The sequence below is a fragment of the Schistocerca nitens genome, chromosome 3, assembly GCF_023898315.1.
Source record: "Schistocerca nitens isolate TAMUIC-IGC-003100 chromosome 3, iqSchNite1.1, whole genome shotgun sequence".
Lineage (NCBI taxonomy): Eukaryota > Metazoa > Arthropoda > Insecta > Orthoptera > Acrididae > Schistocerca > Schistocerca nitens.
The window spans coordinates 897,305,252-897,327,826 of record NC_064616.1 but is presented as its reverse complement, the minus strand read 5'-3'; positions in this window follow the sequence as shown (position 1 = coordinate 897,327,826).

The window sequence follows — 22,575 nt, the reverse complement described above, 5'->3', positions numbered from 1 at the left end:
AATGCTCCCATGTCTCTAATGTGGACGACCTTCCACAAAGGCTGAAAGACTGCACGTGCAAGTTCTCTGCATATCTAGGCATTATATATGGAAAGTTCGAGTAACGCCAAACACTGAAATTCGTGTTCTGAATTCATTCCGGACACGCTCTATCAGAATGAAGTCCAGGGCGTCGTTGGAGGGCCGACTCTTGGGATATCCTGATTGCTGAGAATTCATAATGCAGAGCAGCTACATGAAAGACTTCATCAGCCACAGATAGAATGTCCCGGCCAACAGCAACTCTCGAAAGTAGCTCATACGGTTGTAATACTACATCTCTCTGTCTCTGGGCGTTGTCAACATTCTTCAGATGAGCAACTAAAATAAGTAGAACTGTTCGCCCATAGAGCAAGGAAGGAGTGTGAGTTTTCTGTCAGCCAAACTTACTCATTATCTGAACACTTAAGTACCACGGCAGCCCTAATTATTTTATTTTATTTTCGGCATTGTTGCCGGAGCTGGTCATTGTCACCAGCAGGGACACGAGGCAGTCAGCGTGTCAGGACTCGCCTGAACAGTTGAACGGGGCCTTGTTGTGCAGTAAATCGCGTTATGCATGATGTGGTAACTTTTCTACCAATGTTTTATAGGATTGTAGTGTGAATATTGTGACGAACTGGACAGTATATTTATAGCAGCGTACTATATTCGCTAACGAAGGGTACCTGTTGTTTTCTCACAGTGCTATTGTACATGCTAATATGAGAAATTATTATCAAGATATTTGTGGCTGCGTCACTGATGAACTATAGTAACATTGCTCAAATGAACTGTGCGTAAACGTGTTTACCGATATTGCAATGCCAGTGCTTATCAACTTTATTGCAGTACCAGGCCCCAAAACATTCTGAATTTATTTGCACAATAATGAGCACCGAATAATTAATTATGATCACACACTCACAATTAGCAGTTGTAAAATGCAGAATGCAACTGATTATTTTCGTTGGAGGAGTTTCAGAGTATACGTGACTGTAATGTAGAGTTGTGGTATGTTACTCGGAACTCTCCTTCCTTCTCACGTGGTTAACACTTTCAGATACGACCTGCTGATCAGTAAACTGTGAACGACTGCAGCCTGTATACTGTCGAAAAGTGAGTTGATGATGTAAACAGTGTTGTATCCTATTTAAACATTAGTGAATATATATACTGAAGCTCCAAGTATAGGCATGCGTCTTCAAACACAGAGATATGTACACAGGCAGAGCCGGCCGCTGTGGCCGAGCGGTTCTAGGCGCTTCAGTCCGGAACCGCGCTGCTGCTACGGTCGCAAGTTCGAATCCTGAACCGGGTATGGCTGTGTGTGTTGTCCTTAGGTTAGTTAAGTTTAAGATTTTCTAAGTCTGAGGGAATGATGACCTCAGATGTTAAGTCCCATAGTGCTTAAAGCCATTTGAACCATTTTTTTAAACGGGCAGAATACGGCACTGCGGTTGGCAACGCCTGTACAAGACAAGTTTCTGCCGCAGTTGTTAGATCGGTTACTGCTGCTACAAAGTCACGTTGTCAGGATTTAAGTGAGTTTAAGCGTGCTGTTATAGTCGGTTCACGAGCGATGGGACACAGCATCCCCGAGGTAGCGATTAAGTGGGGATTTTCCCGTACGACCATTTCACGAATGTACAGTGAATATCAGGAATCCGCTAAAACATCAAATCTTCGACACCGCTGCAGCGGGAAAAAGATGCTCCAAGAATGGGACCAATGACGACTGAAGAGAATTGTTCAACTTGACAGAAGTGCAACCCTTCCTCAAATTGTTGCAGATTTCAATGCTGGACCATCAACAAGTGTCAGCGTGCGAATCATTCAACGAAACATCATGGATATGGGCTTTCGGAACCGAAGGCCCGCTCGTGTAACCTTGATGACTGCACGACACAAAGCTTTAAGCCTCGCCTGGGCACGTCAGAACCGACATTGGACTGTTGTTCAGACGTGTGTGAATTCCTAAGGCACCAAACTGCTGAGGTCATCGGTCCCTAGACTTACACACTACTTAAACTACCTTAACCTAACTTACACTAAGAACAACACACACACACCCATGCCCGAGGGAGGACTCGAACCTCCAGCGGGAGGGGCAGCGCAATCCGTGATATGACGCCTCAAACAGCGCGGCCTCTCCGCGCGGCTATTGGACTGTTGAAAACTGGAAACATCTTGCCTGGTCGGACGAGTCTCGTTTCAAATTGTTTTGAGCGGATGGACGTGTACGGGTATGGAGACTACCTCATGAATCCATGGACCCCGTATGTCATCAGGAGACTGTTCAAGCTGCTCAAGGATCTCTAATGTTATGGGACGTGTGAAGTTGGTGTGGTATGGGACCTCTGACACTTCTAGATATGACTCTGACAATTGACGCGTACGTAAGCATTCTATCTTATCACGTGCAACCATTCATGTCCGTTGTGGATTCTGACGGACTCGGCAATTCCAGCAGGGCAACGCGACACCCCACACGTCCAGAATTACTACAGAGCGTCTCTAGGAACACTCTTCTGAGTTTAACCACTTCCGCTGGCCACCGAACTCCCCACACATGAACATTATTCAGCATATCTGGGATGCCTTGCTGTTCAGAAGAGATCTCCACCCCCTCCTACTCTTGCAGATTTATGGGCAGTCCTTTCATGGTGACAGTTCCCTCCAGCACTACTTCAGACATTAGTCGAGCCCATGCCACGACTTGTTGTTGCACTTCTGCGTGCTCGCGGAGGCCCTATACAACATTAGGGCAGGTGTCACACTCTTCAGATATATATATATATATATATATATATATATATATATATATATATATATATATATATAGAGAGAGAGAGAGAGAGAGAGAGGGCCAAAAATATGGAAACGCTGAAAACACAATCGTTATCGTGCCTAATACAGTGTTTCGAATCCATTGACAATGAAAAAGGCATTCAGTCGTCTCGGAATGGATAAATTCAGGTCTTGTATGGTTTTCAAGGGAATCTAATACCATCCCTCCTACAAATAAGGCCAATGCCTGTTAACGATGATGTAGATGGATGACTTCTCTCCTAGGTAAATCAGAAAGGCTCAACAGTTCTCGTGATACCGCTGGCCAGGGGTAACGCGATATTTTATCGAATTCTGTCCACTACGAGTTGTGTAACAGGGACCCTGTAATCTTTCTACATGGCATCAGCACTATGGAATATGCACTGTACGATGGGATGGACCTGTATAGTCAAAATGCTCACATAATTCCTTGCAGAGTAACCATGTGGCGCTTGGAATACCACGATATGGCTGCCCAAACCGTCAACGAACCCATGCCATTTTTCTCTCTTGGGACGTAAAGTCGGCCAGAAGCTGTGAACAGTCTCATCCAACAAAATGACTTTCTACCATTGCTCCGTGGTCCTAATCTTATGGCTTTGGCACCACGTTTTGCCGTTACGGACTTTTACATCAGTGCTGAGCCGACTTGGACTTCCAGTTCCCCTTCAATTCGCTGTTTATGGAGCTGACAGGGTTTGCGAGAGCGACATTCATTTCCGCATTGACTTTTGGGGCTGTCGTCCTTTTATTTTTCGTCACAATCCTCCTCAATGACCGTCTGTCACAATCACTCAACACACATTTTCGTCTGCTTTATGACTTAGCGGATGATCTTTTTCAGCTTTGCTTGCATGCGACGATATAAATCTTCGAATGGATGGCTCTTGAAACACCAAATATTCTGGCTACCTTGGTTACACAAGCACCCATCATTCGAGACCAACAACTCTTCCACTATCGAATTTACTTAGCTCCAGCATAATGCACTCACAACTTTGGAGAACACTGTTCTGACCACGACTAACGCTTGCAACGTATAGAGGAGATTACATGGGTACCGTTCGTGGCCAAACACAACAGCGTAACCTACTGGCTTGGCTAGCACTGCATTTATGCTGAAGTATGCATTTCTCGCATTGTTTCAGTATTTTCGTGCAATCCCTGTAAATGCACCCTGTACAGGTATGGCAGCATCATTACGAAGATAAAGCACGAGAGGCGCTTACAGGTGCAGAGCTCAGTACCATCATACAGTATCGGTAGAACGGAGAAGACAGAAATGTAGCCATCTGAAGCATTTGAAGTGTGGTGTGACAGGAGACTAAGGAAAAGATGAAATTATTGCAAGATGACTACTTTTTGTTGATGTTATTGATGTGTTAATATTAGTAAAGGAAAATGATGTATTATGAAGATTGTGGTCAGAGAAACAGCTATTAGAAAACAGTATCTGTGCTTGCGATGTTAGCACTGTGGGGTCGTAGATTCTTTGATAGTCAGTTGTGGATAGCTGTGGTGTGCAACAGGCGGGGATTCGTTGCGTGGACGACAGTGTACTGCATCGACGCGCCTTTGGAACTATGTAAGTTACAGATTTATTACAAGAAGGTATGATTACTCACAACAATGGTTGGATAGCATACGGACATAAAAAAAGTCTGAAATGAAGAGTAAGGTATTAATTGTGAGGTAAAAATTTATTTTTATTTTTGTAGACTTGTATTGTTCGTCCATTTCACCCTCGTCATAGTCAAGTTTTTCGTAATTCTTCTATTGATTGATCTTCTGAGTTAATTTACTGAACCATGGAAGTTATTAGATTAAATGAATTTTCATATTAGTTTATAATGGTTTATATATATATATATATATATATATATATATATATATATATATATATATATATATATATATATAAACCTAGCTGAAATTTCAGAACTTAAAGGTTGAAATACGTGTTTCACTGGCATTCTGTGTCAAGATTATGAACACAATTTCCTCGGATCAGCTCTTCCTGAATCTTCCTGTATTGCTGTTTGTGCCAGTACTTCATTTTGCAGGTGAGAGTCATGACACGCGACTGTTCTGTTTCCTTTGCGCGATGTAGGTCAGTTTCTTATTTTACCAGGACCATATGTCAGTGCAGAAATTTTCGAGTGTTTCAGGTTACATTCTTATACAGGTCGACATTACAGATTTTTTATACAGTTTTTTTTTCCAAACAGATCGCAATGTCCAAGTCTACTGAGCGTGAAATTATTGGTTTACTTATTTATTTGCTTATGAATGAGATCGGTTTTCACACACACAGAAGTTTTTTTTCAGTTTCATGTAAGTGATGTTGCTTTGAGCTCAGTAGCACATTTAGGTCGTCGGTTCACATTCCCAGGTTTGCGTTTACGGTAACACACACAAGAAAAGGCTAGTTACTTACATGGTCAAGCAAATAACGAAGACCACCTCTAGTGAGGCAACGAGAAAAACATCTCTAATAGAAAGTATGATGAACAGAGAGAATAGCTGTGCATATACTACGACATGAGTCAAGTGATGATTGAAGGAAAGAATCGCTGGGTCAGGCATATGTTGAGTGTACGAGACATGTCTGATGTGGGATACAGCGATTATTTCTTGAACGGAGATGATATCTGGCGAAAAACAGGGATGGAGAGGTATATCAAACCAACGTTGGCGCTGGTAGTCCAAACAATAACAGTGCAATACAAGTTTAAGCTGAAACGTTGAAGACTTACACTGCCAACTCTAATTTTCTGTTTCAGTTTTCTTCTTCTCTCAGTTGTTCCAGTATTTTTTAAATGCTGTAATGCTCTGTACTAAGTGGTATATGGAGTTCTGGTCTTTGTTATTGGTTTGATTTATTTTTAATTTTTTTGGCTTATGACCTGGTAAGAACAATGGAGCACCCAGATGATATGGCCAGATCTCAATGTACCTTCATACACGTACACATTGTCGCAAGGTAGGTACATTCCAAGACAAAAAATAAAAGCAATCAAAAAGGAGTTATGCAGATTCTTCACAAACTGTGGACGACCTATGCAAAAATGCAAATTTTGGTGGCCGATGGAATAATGTGTGACGTAACAGTGCAATTTCACTGCGCAACTGGCAAGGATAGTAGACAAGGGACATGTCGATACTAGGGCACAAAGTCTTTGTGAATTTCATTTCGTATACTCAGCTGGACAGTAACCATGCCTACACACAGGCGTGTGAACGATATACGCAGATAACAATATTTGAGAGAGGACATGTAGTTGGGTTAAAAAAAGCCGGCTGGAAAAATCGGTAAATCTCATGACATCTGAATAGGACCGGTGCAACTATTCGACGATGTTGGCAGGAATATGTCAACCATGCTCGAACACAGCGCCAAAAAGGAATCGGTCGAACTCGAGTGTCGACAGAATTTGAGGACCGAGCAATCGCTATAGACGCCCTCGGTGCCTCGGATTCATGATTACCATCGATACGATGTGCATTTGGTGCTTCAGTGACCAAAAGGACCTTTAATAGGTGGCTCATAGAAAGGAAGTTGAGCTCACATCTTTGCGCCGACTACCATTGACTCTGCACACCAATAAGGCCGTTTGCAGTGGTGTGGGGCACATTCAGCCTGGAATCTCATTGACTAAGGTGGAATTGTCTTCAGTGATGAGTTCCGCTTCGAACTGAGCCTAAGAGACTAGCGAAGACGAGTCTGGAGACGCCCCAGTCAGCAGTGAGATACCAACCTCAATACCGAGCGAGGTGGCGCAGTGGTTAGCACACTGGACTCGCATTCGGGAGGACGACGGTTCAATTCCGTCTCCGGCCATCCTGATTTAGGTTTTCCGTGATTTCCCTAAATCGTTTCAGGCAAATGCCGGGATGGTTCCTTTGAAAGGGCACGGCCGATTTCCTTCCCAATCCTTCCCTAACCCGAGCTTGCGCTCCGTCTCTAATGACCTCGTTGTCGACGAGACGTTAAACACTAACCACCACCCCCCAACCTCAATTTCATACAGAACTCCTTTGGTTATCATCCACGGCCCCTCCCAGAGCACTAGTGGAGGCCAAGCGATTGGCTGTAACTACCAACTGCCCAGTCGATTGTTGTTTTTTTTTCGTTCAGTCTTACTGTTCAGCCAAATGAAACAACCAAATGAAACTGATGTCTCCAGCCATGTCAGCTATATGAACGTTTTTCACACACACTCCTGGTTTGAGTGATTGATTCAATGCCAGCAACCAACCGACCTCTGTGGGTTACGTCAGCTACATGAATGTTTTCACTCAGTCTCCAGGCTTAAGTCATTTCACACATATAACCTACTTAAGAGGACGTCGTTATCAGGAGAAAGAAAACTGGCGTTCTACGGATCGGAGCGTGGAATGTCAGATCCCTTAATCGGGCAGGTAGGTTAGAAAATTTAAAAAGGGAAATGGATAGGTTAAAGTTAGATACAGTGGAAATTAGTGAAGTTCGGTGGCAGGAGGAACAAGACTTTTGGTCAGGTGAATACAGGGTGATAAATACAAAAGCAAATAGGTGTAATGCAGGTGTAGGTTTAATAATGAATAAAAAAATAGGAGTGCGGGTAAGCTACTACAAACAGCATAGTGAACGCATTATTGTGGTCAAGATAGACACGAAGCCCACGCCTACTACAGTAGTACAAGTTTATATGCCAAATAGCTCTGCAGATGACGAAGAAATTCATGAAATGTATGATGAGATAAAAGAAATTACTCAGGTAGTGAAGGGAGACGAAAATTTAATAGTCATGGGTGACTGGAATTCGTCAGTAGGAAAAGGGAGAGAAGGGAACATAGTAGGTGAATATGGATTGGGGCTAAGAAATGAAAGAGGAAGCCGTCTGGTAGAATTTTGCGCAGAGCACAACTTAATCATAGCTAACACTTGGTTCAAGAATCATGAAAGAAGGTTGTATACATGGAAGAACCCTGGAGATACTAAAAGGTATCAGATAGATTATATAATGGTAAGACAGAGATTTAGGAACCAGGTTTTAAACGGTAAGACATTTCCAGGGGAAGATGTGGATTCTGACCACAATCTATTGGTTATGAACTGTAGGTTAAAACTGAAGAAACTGCAAAAAGGTGGGAATTTAAGGAGATGGGACCTGGATAAACTGAAAGAATCAGAGGTTGTACAGAGTTTCAGGGAGAGCATAAGGGAACAATTGACAAGGATGGGGGAAAGAAATACAGTAGAAGAAGAATGGGTAGCTTTGAGGAATGAAATAGTGAAGGCAGCAGAGGATCAAATAGGTAAAAAGACGAGGGCCTTACCCTTGGGTAACAGAAGAAATATTGAATTTAATTGATGAAAGGAGAAAATATAAAAATGCAGTAAATGAAGCAGGCAAAAAGGAATACAAACGTCTCAAAAATGAGATCGACAGGAAGTGCAAAATGGCTAAGCAGGGATGGCTAGAGGACAAATGTAAGGATGTAGAGGCTTATCTCACTAGGGGTAAAATAGATACTGCTTACAGGAAAATTAAAGAGACCTTTGGAGAAAAGAGAACCACTTGCATGAATATCAAGGGCTTAGATAGAAACCCAGTTCTAACCAAAGAAGGGAAAGTAGAAAGGTGGAAGGAGTATATAGAGGGTCTACATATGGGCGACGTACTTGAGGACAATATTATGGAAATGGAAGAGGATGTAGATGATGATGAAATGGGAGATATGATACTGCGTAAAGAGTTTGACAGAGCACTGAAAGACCTGAATCGAAACAAGGCCCCGGGAGTAGACAACATTCCATTAGAACTACTGACAGCCTTGGGAGAGCCAGTCCTGACAAAACTCTACCATCCGGTGAGCAAGACGTATGAGACAGGCGAAATACCCTCAGACTTCAAGAAGAATATAATAATTCCATTCCTGCCCGCATCTCGTGGTCGTGCGGTAGCGTTCTCGCTTCACACGCTCGGGTTCCCGGGTTCGATTCCCGGCGGGGTCAGGGATTTTCTCTGCCTCGTGATGGCTGGGTGTTGTGTGCTGTCCTTAGGTTAGTTAGGTTTAAGTAGTTCTAAGTTCTAGGGGACTTATGACCACAGCAGTTGAGTCCCATAGTGCTCAGAGCCCTTTGAACCAACCATTTGAATTCCATTCCCAAAGATAGAAGGTTTTGACACATGTGAAAATTACCGAACAATCAGTTTAATAAGTCACTGCTGCAAAATACTAACGCGAATTCTTTGCAGACGAATGGAAAACTGATAGAAGCCGACCTCGGGGAAGATCAGTTTGGATTCCGTAGAAATGTTGGAACACGTGAGGCAATACTGACCCCACGACTTATCTTAGAAAAAAGATTAAGGAAAGGGCAAACCTACGTTTCTAGCATTTATAGACTTGGAGAATTCTAGCATTTATAGACTTGGAGAAAGCCAATTATAAACTTGGAGAAAACTTTTGACAATGTTGATTGGAATACTCTCTTTCAAATTCTGAAGGTGGCAGGGGTAAAATACAGGGAGCGAAAGGCTATTTACAATTTGTACAGAAAGCAGATGGCAGTTATAAGAGTCGAGGGGCATGAAAGGGAAGCAGTGGTTGGGAAGGGAGTGAGACAGGGTTGTAGCCTATCCCCGATGTTATTCAATCTATATATTGAGCAAGCAATAAAGGAAACAAAAGAAAAGTTCGGAGTAGGTATTAAAATCCATGGAGAAAAATAAAAACTTTGAGGTTCGCCGATGACATTGTAATTCTGTCAGAGACAGCAAAGGACTTGGAAGAGCAGTTGAACGGAATGGACAGTGTCTTGAAAGGAGGGTATAAAATGAACATCAACAAAAGCAAAACGAGGATAATGGAATGTAGTCGAATTAAGTGGGGTGATGCTGAGGGAATTAGATTAGGAAATGAGACACTTAAAGTAGTAAAGGAGTTTTGCTATTTGGGGAACAAAATAACTGACGATGGTCGAAGTAGAGAGAATATAAAATGTAGACTGGCAATGGCAAGGAAAGCGTTTCTGAAGAAGAAAAATTTGTTAACATCGAGTATAGATTTAAATGTTAGGAAGTCGTTTCTGAAAGTATTTGTATGGAGTGTAGCCATGTATGGAAGTGAAACGTGGACGATAAATAGTTTAGACAAAATGTGGTTCTACAGAAGAATGCTGAAGATTAGATGGGTAGATCACATAGCTAATGAGGAGGTATTGAATAGAATTGGGGAGAAGAGGAGCTTGTGGCACAACATGACTAGAAGAAGGGATCGGTTGGTAGGACATGTTCTGAGACATCGAGGGATCACCAATTTAGTATTGGAGGGCAACATGAAGGGTAAAAATCGTAGAGGGAGACCAAAAGATGAATACAGTAAGCAGATTCAGAAGGATGTAGGCTGCAGTAGGTACTGGGAGATGAAGAAGCTTGCACAGGATAGAGTAGCATGGAGAGCTGCATCAAACCAGTCTCAGGACTGAAGTTCACAACAACAACAACAACAACAACATTTAAGCGTTTTCTGTCTTATATTAACTATGACTAGGGTTGCCAACTTTTTTGGAGTCTAATAATGTGCCGTATTTCAAGAAGACAGCAATAAGAATATATTTCTAAAAATGAAATATTTTTCCGTATTTACGTATTTGCTTACTTAAAAAACGAATTTTTCGTACTTCTTGCGTTTAATATCGGTTTTAAAACGTAATTAATCGTTCCTACATGATAAATTTGGGTTAAGCTAATAAAATGATCTAGGGGTAGCTTACTTGACTAGCATCGAAAACGTCCTAATCTCGGGTTCAAAACAGCCACTGCTTAAATTTGGAATAAAAATCGTTGACAATTGTGGCTGAAGACTTCCGGCATCGTAAATCACCTTCGTTGTGCCAACAGACGTGTCAAAGAGGGCGAAGGAACGGAATGAAGTTCAGAGCACTGTCGTGCCCTTGGTTGAGAAACTGCCCCCAAAAAGCATAAGAATCAGATATAATCAGCTACCTGAGGATGGCAAAAACAATAGAAGCCTCTGCGTTAAAGACACGTAATTGAAAAAGTGCCGTGGAATTTGCCCCCCATTCTGATCTCTGGGACGGCACTGCCAAGGCGGAGATGACTATGAAAAACAGGGTTACATTTTACACGTTCTACATGTATGTCAAGGTGTGTCAGAATTTCGAAGGTAGTGGGAAAGCTAGAAAATCTGTGAAGGCGTATCCAAGAGAAGAGATACGCTCATATCACAAGTGTGTCGTGATGAAGAGCGGACTAACATTTGAGGGAATTTTCAGGAAGAATCCGTGTCGAAGGAACGAGTATAATTAAGTACTGAGAAACGATTAGATGGATTCGAACTTCGCTGAGGACGTGGGTACTTCCGTAAGTACGAGTAATGCCAGATTAGGAAGTTCAAAAATGGACATCTCTAAAGAGAGCAATCAAAGAACTTAGACAAACATAGGTACAAGGAAGGTTACAGCGAAGGAACCTTCGATAACAGGATAAATATGTATTCCAGTTTCCCTCTTCCTCTATAGTTTTTGCCCTCTATAGCTCCCTCTAATACCATGGAAATCAGTCCCTGCTGTCTTAATAGATGTCCTATTATCCTGTCCCTTCTCCTTGTCAGTGTTTCCCACATATTGCTTTCCTTTCCGATTCTGCACGGAACCTCCTTATTCCTTATCTTATCAGTCCACCCAATTTTCAACAATTGTCTGTAGAATCACATTTCAAATGCTTCGATTACCTTCTGTCCCGGTTTTCCCACAGTACATGTTTGACTACCATAAATGATGTGTTCGAAACGTACATTCTCAGAAATTTCTTCCTCAAATTAAGGCCTAGATTTGATACTAGTAGAATTCTCATGGCCAGGAAAGCCCTTTTTGCCAGTCCTAGTCTGATTTTGATGTCCTCCTTGCTCCGTCCATTATTGGTTATTTTGCTGCCTAGGTAGCAGAATTCCTTAACTTCATGTACTTCGTGACTATGAATCCTGATTTTTAGTTTCTCGCTGTTCTCATTTCTGCTAATTTTCGTTACTTTCGTCTGTCTTCGATTTACTCACAATCCGTGTTACGTGCTCATGAGGTCGTTCATTCTATTTAGCAGATCATGTAATTCTTCTTCACTTCCACTCTGGATAGCAATGTCATCAGCGAATCGTATCATTGATATGAATTTTAATTCCACTCAGTTGGGCCTTTGTCGCCAAATGATGGGTCTTGCCCACTCGTCTAGGATGCCTAAGGGATGCCTCGTTCTCTGACTGCTATACAATAATTCAGGCAAATAACATTGGTAGTTTTATTTCAGTAAAGCGGACTGACAATACTTATCTGTGAAATTACAATGGTGTCACAAGCGATGCAAACAGTGATGATCTTCGCTATTGACAGAGTCCCAACAAGCAAAGGATGTGGATCATTAATAACTGTTCTCGTAGCACTCTCTGCTACGCCGTGCTAATACTCTGCGAATACTGTCCACTAATGTTTTGCCGAGGCTAGCAGGAGCGGCACTTATATTCACTTCGGCTAGATGCCGCTCCTATCATGACGACGTCCTGGCCTCGCGCACTGTTGGCTGACGTCGTCTCAGTGCCTTCTCTGGTCTTGTGTTCTTCCTCTTCGTTCTGGCACTTGAGGTTACACCAGAACACACACTTCAAGCTTTGCTTATTTCCATCATTGCTGATCGCTGTATGCATTGAACAGTAGGGGCAAAAGGCTACGACTCTATCTTACACCATTCTTAATGGCATTGGGCACTATGGGACTTAGCTTCTGAGGTCATCAGTCCCCTAGAACTTAGAACTACTTAAACGTAACTAACCTAAGGACATCACACGCATCCATGCCCGAGGCAGGATTCGAACCTGCAACAGTAGCGGTCGCGCGGTTCCAGACTGAAGCACCTAGAACCGCTCGGCCAACGATTCTTAATCCGAGCATTCGTTTTTGGTCTTCTAATCTTATTCTTCCCTCTTGGCTCTTGGACATAGTGTATGTTACCTGTCTTTCCCTATGCTTACTCGTATTTTTCTCAGAATTTTGAATATCTTGCACCATTTTACATTGTCGAACACTGTTTCCAGGTCGACAAATCCTGGGAACGTGTTTCCATTAACAATCGCAGCGTCGGAATTGCCTCTCTGGCGCCTTTACCTTTTGTTAAAGCCAAACTGATCGTCATCTAACATTTCCTTAATTTTCATCTCTATTCTTCTCTATTTTATTCTTATCAGCAACATATACGCATGAGCTGTTAAACTGATAGTGCGATAATTCTCGCAATTGTCACCTCTTTCAATCTTCGGAATTGTGTGAATAATGTTCATCCGAAAGTCTGATGGTATATTGCCGGTCTCATAATTCTACACACCAACGTGAATAGTCATTTTGTTGCCACTTCCCGAATGATTTTAGAAATTCTGATGGAATATTATCTCTTTTGCCTCATTTGGTCTTAAACTCTACAGAGCTGTCTTAAATTCTGATTCTAATACTGCATCGCCTTATCTCTCCTAAATCGACTCCTGCTTCTTCTTCTACAACATCAGACGTATGTTTCCTCTCGTAAAGGTCTTCAATGCGCTCTTTCCAACTATCCGATCTCTCCTCTGCATTTAACAGTGGCATTGCAAAGAATGTTCAAATGCGTGTCAAATCCTATGGGACTTAACTGCTAAGGTCATCAGTCCCTAAGCTTACACACTACTTAACCTAAATTATCCTAAGGACAAACACACACTCGAACCTCCCCCGGGATCAGCCGCAGTCCATGACTGCAGCGCCTTAGACCGCTCGGCTAATCCCGTGCGGTAACAGTGGACTTCCCGTTGCACTTCTAATGTTACCACCCTTGCTTTTAATTTCACCGAATGTTGTTTTGACTATCCTATATGCTGAGCCAGTCCCTGTGACGGTCATTTCATTTTAGATTTCTTCAGATTTATAATGCTGCCATTTGGGCCTAGCTACCCTGCTCTTCTCATTTATATAATTCCTCAGCGATTTGTGTTTCTGTATTCCTGAACATCCCTGAATATTTTTGTACTTCGTACTTTCATTGATCAGCTGGAGTATTTCTTCTGTTACCCATGGTTTCTTCGCAGTTGCCTTCTTTGTACCTTGAGCCTATGTTTTTCTTTCCCACTTCTTTGATTATCCTTTTTAGAGGTGTCCATTACTCTTCAACTGTACTGCCTACTAAGCTATTCCGTATTGCTGTATCTACAGCTTTAGAGAACTTCAAGCGTATCTCGTCATTCCTTAGTACTTCCGTATCCCACTTCTTTGCATGTTGATTTTTTCTGACTACTCTCTTAAACTTCAGCCTGCTCTTCATCACTATTACATTATGACATGAGTCGATGTCTGCTCCTGTGTACGCCCTACAATCCAGTGTCTGATTTCGGAATCTCTGTCTGACCATGATGTAATCTATCAGAAATGTTCCCGTATCACTCAGTCTTTTCCAAGTATACCTTCTCCTCTTGTGATTTTTGAACAGGGTAAGCGCTATTACCAGCTACAATTTATTACAGAACTCAATTAGTCTTTCCCCTCTCTCATTGCATGTCCCAAGTCCACATTCTAGTGTAATCTTTTGTCATACTCAAGAAATGAATACAGCAATATAAATCACTTATGAAAGAAATAGACAGGAAATGAAGAGAAGCCACCGTGAAATGGCTGTAGGAAAAATGTGAAGAAATAGGAAAGGATGATCGTCAGAGTGAGTGACTCAGCCTACAGAAAAATCCAAAGAACCTTTAGTGAAATTGAAAGCAGGGTTGATAATATTAAGAGTGTAATGGGAATTCTACTGTTAAACGCAGAGGACAGGGCGGAGAGGTGGAAAGAGTACACTGAAGGCTTCTATGCGGAGTAGTACTTGTCTGATGACTTGATAGAAGGAGAAATTGGAGTCAATAAGGAAAACATGCGGGATCCGTTATTAGTCAGAAGTTAAAAGATCTCTGGATGACTCGAGATCAAATAAGGGAGAAGGAACAGATAACCTTCAACATTTCTAAAGTGACTGAGGGAAGTGGCAGCCAAATAGCCTGGTATGTGAAATCTATGAGACTGCCGACGTACCATCAGACTTTATGAAAAATCTTATCCATACAATACCGATGACAGCAAACGCATAATGTGCAAGAACTACCACACAATCACCTTCACAGCTCATCATCTGAGCCACTGGCTGGAAAAATATACAGAAGAACGAAACAGAATATTGAGGACATGTTACATGACGATCAGTTTGGCTTTAGGAAAGGTAAAGGCAGCAGAGAGGCAACTCTGACGTTGGCTTGGTAGCGGAAGGAAAATCAGGGCACGCTCATAGGAGCTGTCGACCTAGAAAAAGCGTTCGACAATGTAAAATGGAACAAGATCTTCGAAATTCTTAGAAAAATATTAGTAAACTATAGGAAATGGCGGATAGTACACACCATATTCAAGAACTAAGACAGAACAAAAATGGCTCTGAGCACTATGGGACTTAACTTCTGAGGTCATCAGTCCCCTAGAACTTAGAACTACTTAAACCTAACTAACCTAAGGACATCACACACATCCATGCCCGAGGCAGGATTCGAACCTGCGACCGTTGCGGTCGCGCGGTTCCAGACTGTAGCGCTTAGAACCGCTCGGCCACCCCGGCCGGCCTAAGACAGAACAATAAGACTGGAAGACTAATAACGAAGTGCTTGAGTTCAAAAGGTTGTAAGACGGCAAAGCAGTCTTTCGTCCCTACTGTTCAATCTATACATCGAAGAAGCAGTGACTGAAATAAAAGAAAGGTTAAAGAGTGGGATTATAATGCGAGTGAAAGAATATTAATGACATTGGTGTCCTCAGCGTAAGTGAAGAAGAATGACAAGATCTGTGGATGGAAGGGACAATGTAATGAGTAAAGAATATGGAGTGAGAGTAAACCGGAAAAAAACTAGAGCAATGACAAGTACCAGAAATAAGAATAGCGAGAAACTAAACATGAAAATTAGACAAAGTTAGGAAATTCTGCTACCTTGGAAGCAAAATAACTAATGAAGGACGAAGCAAGGAGGACATAAGAAGCAGAATATCACAAGCAATGAGGGCATTCCTGGCAGCGAGAAGTCTACTAGTATCAAACATAGATCTAAATTTGAGAAAAAAATTTCTGAGAATGCGCGTTTGGAGCACAGCTCTATACGACAGTGAATCGCGGGCAGTGGGAAAACCGGTACAGAAGGAAATCGAAATGTTTGAGATGTTGTGATAAAGAAAAATTTTAAAAATCAGTGGGCTGGTAAGGTAAGGAATGAGGACGTACTCAGCAGAATCGGCGAAGGAAGGAAACGGTGACAAGAAATAATCTCCATGGTACTAGAGTTAGCTGTAGAGAGTGGGAAATGTAGAGGGAGACAAAGGCTAGAACACATCCAACAAATAGTTGAGGACGCAGGGTGCAAGTGCTACTCTGACGAGGGGGCCCTTGAGTGCGATGTTCCAAAAGGCCAGTGATGTTTACGGCATTCGATGCTCCACGTATTGTTTGCCACGCAACCACGATATCGGCTGGTAATGGCAACGGGTTGAGGGATTGTAGGTATTCAATGGTGAGCACAGCATGAGGCTACGGAGCCTAGTTGAACTGCTCAGTCGACGAGTAACTCACAACGGAGCTACAGTGTTAGTGGTGTTCGTACGAAGCAGAGCGTTGGCAGCGAGAAACAAAGCAAACATCTACAACAACAGCTGCTAAGTTGATATTTCGTGAGAAAAGAACCCAATGAATTTCGCAGAATGAGAAAGAAGTGGCAGATGAAATATCACCGTTTCTGCAAAACGAGTCAGTGTAGTATGTGGTGTCGTGTACGCTCGGCTGTGCGGACAATGTACGTGAGGTGGTACAATGATGACGATACATGCTTAACAAGTGAAAATTGGACTGAAACAGGTGTCGAGCCGTGTAGTTCAACATCCTTGTCCAACAAAGAACAACGAAGCCCGTCTCCAGTGAAATGTAGTAAAGGACAATTGTTGTCCACGGAGCGGGTACTAAACAAAATTACATAGTTGGAGGATCATCCGCAGCATAGAGAAAACAATTATGAACAGATTTCGAATAACACCGCACATTACGATCGTGTAGTGCATAAGAAAAACGACGGATATGCAAAGGAGGGCAAAAAGTGGTGTTTGCCCGTTTCAAGGATGCCCGATACAATTTATGGGATGTGCATCATAGTGAGTTACTACGTTATGCATATCAAATTGCGCGCGACATGGATTACGGTGACTACAAGGGGCAATTCATGGTTGCATAGCTTCAAACAGTGCTACAGAATTGGAAGATGTAAGATAACGAAATTTCAAATAGAGCGTCAACTTGACGATGTACAAAAAACTGAGGAATGGCCCGAAAACTTGTAGGTGAGATAAACAAACTTATCCCATTGTTCGGTAAGTAATTTGTTTTCAACTCCGACCAATCGGGGTTCGAAGAGGAAGTGCTTATGAAATGAACTATGGAGATTAGAGGTACCAAGTGAGCTGTATCAAGATGAACTAACATCAATGGACTAATGCATTTGCATGCAATTATGCCGACTGTTAATCTGGATGGTAAATTGACTGGAATATTGTTTATTGTGCTGTGAGACGTTCTAGGTGCCTGCCCTCTACGATTCTTCCTCGAGTGCGTGATCATGCAAGAGCAGTAGGGAATGTTTGCGCCACAGCAAGCAAGAGTGGGAAAATGGCGTACGAGAACTCCAACAATGGTATGAGCACTGTTTTCGGCCAATAATCTGGTCAAAATAACTTGCTTTCGCTTGATTCCTGGTTCGCATACAAAAACGATACTCCTTTACAGCAAACTATATCCCTCCTGAAAAGTGTGTGACGTTACAGTTCATACCACCTGGAACCACTGGACAGAAACAGCCTGTCGATGTTGGGCTTTTCCTTGCCTATAAAGCATATCGTAGCACTGGAATGAAACTTTCACTCTGCAGCGGAGTGTGCGCTGACATGAAACTTCCTGGCAGATTAAAACTGCGTGCCGGACCGAGACTGGAAGTCGGTACCGTTGCCTTTCGCGGGCAAGTGCTCTAACGACTGAGCTACCCCAGCACGACTGCCGGCACCTCCTCGCATGGAAACATGAAAATTTCATTCTGAAAACATCCCTCAGGCTGTGAGAAAGCCATGTTTCCACAATATCCTTTCTTTCAGGGGTGTTAGTTCTGCAAGTTACGCAGGAGAGCTTCTGTGAAGTTTGGAAGGTAGGAGACGAGGTACTGGCGGAAGTAAAGCTGTGAGGACGGGTCCTGAGTCGTGTTTAGGTACCTCAGTCGGGCGTCGGCACGGCAGATCAGCGAGTTCGGTCAGAGGGTTAGCTACCCTCTGTAAAAAAAAAAAAAAAAAAAAAAAAAAAAAAAAAAAAAAAAAAAAACTGAGTGACCGGATCAGCGATGAACTTGGAACAGGTGTCATAGGACGTTCGCGGCGAACAAATGCTTCGAACAATAAAGAAAAAATGAAATGAGCAAAGAAAAAAGAAGGTGACTGTAGAGCACTTGCCTCCAAAAGGCAGGGGTTCCGAGTTCGTGTCTCGATCCGACACACATTTTTAATCTGGCAGGAAGTTTCATATAGTATTATCTACAGCTACGCCTTAAGGGATAGCTAGTTTCACGATAAGCTCGACGACATGTTATTTCGCATTCCAGTCACATTTCACCTGTTCTCATAACCCCGTTAACATCAATACTATTCTATGCTGCGGGTAATGGTTTGATTTGAAAATTTATTGAATGTCAAGGCTGAATGTTTGCGAAATGTGATAAATACATCTCATAGAAGGTTGTTCTCTGCATCTCCCGGGTACTCATTTTCTGTCGCCCTCCTGATGCATATGGTAAGTCATTAGCAGCTAACAATTTTCCTGTTATATTTTTTAACGCAACACTACTATAGGTATAACTCACGACCTCGCACCCAAGGGTGGTAAAGGTGTGAGGTAAAGAGCTTAGCATAGGAGAAGAATTTGTGGCTGTTTTAAAAGAAATATTTTTTATTTGAATGTATTGCTATGTCTTCCTCTTCGCGCTGGTTTGTACCCATCATCGACAGTTCCCTTTCGGTAACTACTGGAGGTGAGGTGAACAGAAGGCATACAACAATACTTTTAAAAATAGTCTGATGACTTAATCATTTGCTTTTAAGCATGAATTTTCGTTAGGTGAACGTAATTTCTTAACGAACAATGTTTGTCATCATTTGTTAATGTCCTATAATAAATTTACTTTCACAGTATGAATCATCCTTGCAGATACTGTGTATCCTGCTCAGTTTATTTTAAGGATCAGTTTTTATCCAGTTATGCACCACGCCACTGAGAGTTTCGTCAGTTTATCCAGACCAGAAAGTCCACTATTTTGTAAACGCCTATTCACTGAACTAAAGGGTGCTTATTGACAATCAATAACAAGCAAATATAGGAACAACAACAGTGACGATGGGCGATAACAGAATGCTGTGAACAATAATGATTTAACAATGGCAAAGCGATCGAGTGTTTCGGCTCAGAACTGAATGCACCATAGATCAAGCGACTCCAGTTGTCGCTCCTAGCGGTCCAGATTGCTGCGAACGTGGTTACAGAATGTTTATAGTGATGGCTAGAGATAAGTTTAACTGTGAAATTGAAGTTCCCGTGTGTTAATGTGGATGTTACTCCTTCATGCCCGTGAAATACTGAGCCAGCTACTATTCAAAGGCTGGATGTGATTTGTACTTTCGTATCGGTTTATATAATTTTCTACACAGTTTATTTACCTTCCACACAAATAAATTGCTGAATAACTTTTTAAAGACTAGACTTAATATCGTCACAGCTCTTCAGTAAAACGAAATGCAAACTGTCGCAAAATATTTGGCAATGTACCATTCTTCTTCGGGTACCCTCGACCCTTTAAGTGTCAGAATGACCCCAGCCATCAGAACAATGAAATGTAGGTCAATACAGTGAAATATATGTCAATATATAGCCTGTGGGAATAGTAGTCAGTAAAATTGCTAAATTTAACTTCCAAGTCCACCAAGAGTTATGGGGGTGGTGATTATTCATACCAACGAGCACAAAATCGTACGTGGTACTTTCGCTGGTAACTCTGAAAAAATCTGCAGGACGTTATTTATATCAACTTCTATTAGTACACATATGCCCTCAGGAGGAAGCCATCTCCAAAAGGTAAGAGACACACAATCAACTTAAGACAATGAATATAAATCTCCATCAGTATCAGAATTAGTTTCATGACTTCGTAAATGATTCTTCAGATACAGCAAATGGTCTACGCTACCTAGTAAATTTGCACGAGACATTTCACCCACAGGTCCATTTGACACTGTATTACTCAGACTGCAGTTGTGTTTGAAACGGTAGAGATAGTAGCTATATCATATGCATCAGAGTTTCCTCCAAATTCTGAATATCTACCTGCTCTTCTGTAAGCTCTTCCCAAACGTTCATTTCGTGATCTGCCAGAACTTCATCTACCATGATCTATGACACCTTTACAACGTCACTCTGATAGATTTAATGAAACATTCACGAATGTCAACACGAACCCCAAAAAAAAAAAAAAAAAAAAAAAAAAAAAAAAAAAAAAAAAAACAACGTAAAATGAGTGAGTAGTATCTTAATCGCATTGAAATGTGTACGTAAACTGTCTTCGTCATGTTACGTATTTTCAACCATCCTACTATCAGCGTAAATAATTTATTTTATCTTAGTAGTTAACATTTTCAAGATAATCTGTGAAACAGTACTATCTACAGTGTTCATTTTTCATTATAAGCATTATTTTACAGCACATAATCAGTAAAATTTGATGTAACTAGGAACTTTAATCACGACAATCTATTTGCTTCCATGTAGAGTACGGAAAAAAACTAGCTGTAAACACATATGCTTATGCACGACTCACGTATTTGTTTTTATGTTCTGTAATGTAGAAAATGTTGATGTGAAGTAAACGTACAGTCATTTATATCAGAAGATGTCAGAAGAGTATGTCCAAAAGCGACTAATGGTAGCTGAAAAAAACCAGCTCTTAAGGATGGTGCCTCAAAGACCATCGTTAAATATTCATATAGTTATACACTTAGATCTCACGCCTACCGACTTAAATACATACAAATGATAATACAACTTATCATTGAAACTATTGTGAATATATTAAAGGGGTTAGGAGGTAAAATATTTTTAAAAAATTGATCTTTCAAAAATATACCTATTTTGTAGCTCACATCTTCCGTAATAGTTTGATGTACAAAACATAAATATTTGAGATATTATAAGGCAAGTTAATTGGTCTTAAGTGTACTAAGATGCAGCTCCACACCCCTTTGCACAGCGTTCTTCTGTCATACGTAAGTCTATTACGCTCTCTAGATGTTAGAATGTGTGGCACATGTACATAAAAGGCTTGGCACGAGACAAGATTTGTCAGGACGAAAATTATCTGATGGGAAGGGAATTAAGGAGAGAGGACGACTGACGGATGCAAAAATTGACAAGCTGCAGACATATTATGGCTTGGCAAATAAGAAGGAACACAGGGGACTTAAAAAATATGAAGAAAGCAGTTTGGGTCTTATAATTACACAAAAGTCCACAGACAAAAAACCTATCCACAACTTGTGCCCAAAAGGAAGTGAATCATGGTGTGGCTACCAAATGCCAATCGCTGGTGATGAAAAATTTCATCACAGGAATTCTCTACCAACTGCTGTAATGGAACCCATCAGACCTATGTTCTGGGACCTTGCAAATGGAAGCTTATTGAAGAAATGTCTTCATGGCGGTACCCAAAGTCCAAATGAAAGTTTAAACCAATGTTTATGGGAAAGAATGTCAAAAGCCATTTTTGTAGGAAGAAATGCACTTGCTGTTGGTGTTTATGATACAGTTTCATGTTTTAAATATGGTGTGCAAAGCAGGAAATATATTTTAGAGAAAATGGGAATTAAGCTCGGAGTGAACTGCATCAAAGCTTTGTACGCGATAGTCAGAGAGCGTGTAGTGAAAGCAGATGAATCATTTTTGTTGGTAATAAAATCAAGACGAGTGCATCACAGGAATTTTAGAAGGAAGAAAACTGATTTATAAAATGAAAAAGAACCTGCTTGTGGTGGTGGACAGTTCTAAAAGATTGCCAAATACAGGCAAAAACTTTAACGGTCATTTTCGCAAAACATCCAAAGTAAATATCCTATTACTTTCAAACTTGGTGTACAACTCCTTAACGCAAAACTCTAGAATTTTCCAGATCTGTTAAGAACTGTGGTAAAATTGAGATAATGAACTATACAATTTGAGTTTTGTCGAAAAATGAAGTTTAAAATGTAACAGCTTATTAATTTTTTCGTAAATGAAATAAATTCTGGAGTTTCATACACCTGTAACTATGGTTTCTCTCTTACTTATGAAGAAAAGAATACGTATAGCAACAAATGAAAACAAAAGTAAGTGAAAAAATGATGAAATTTCACATGTAAAACAATTATTTTGCTATGTTATTGAACTTCCACTGCTATGAGTGTGAATCCTGAAACCTTCCTGGTCATTCTGATAAAATTTTATAAATTTATTAGAAAAAGTATAGAAAGTGGAAATTAAAATGTCCTGTGGTGCCTCTCCTGCTCCAAGTCGGCCC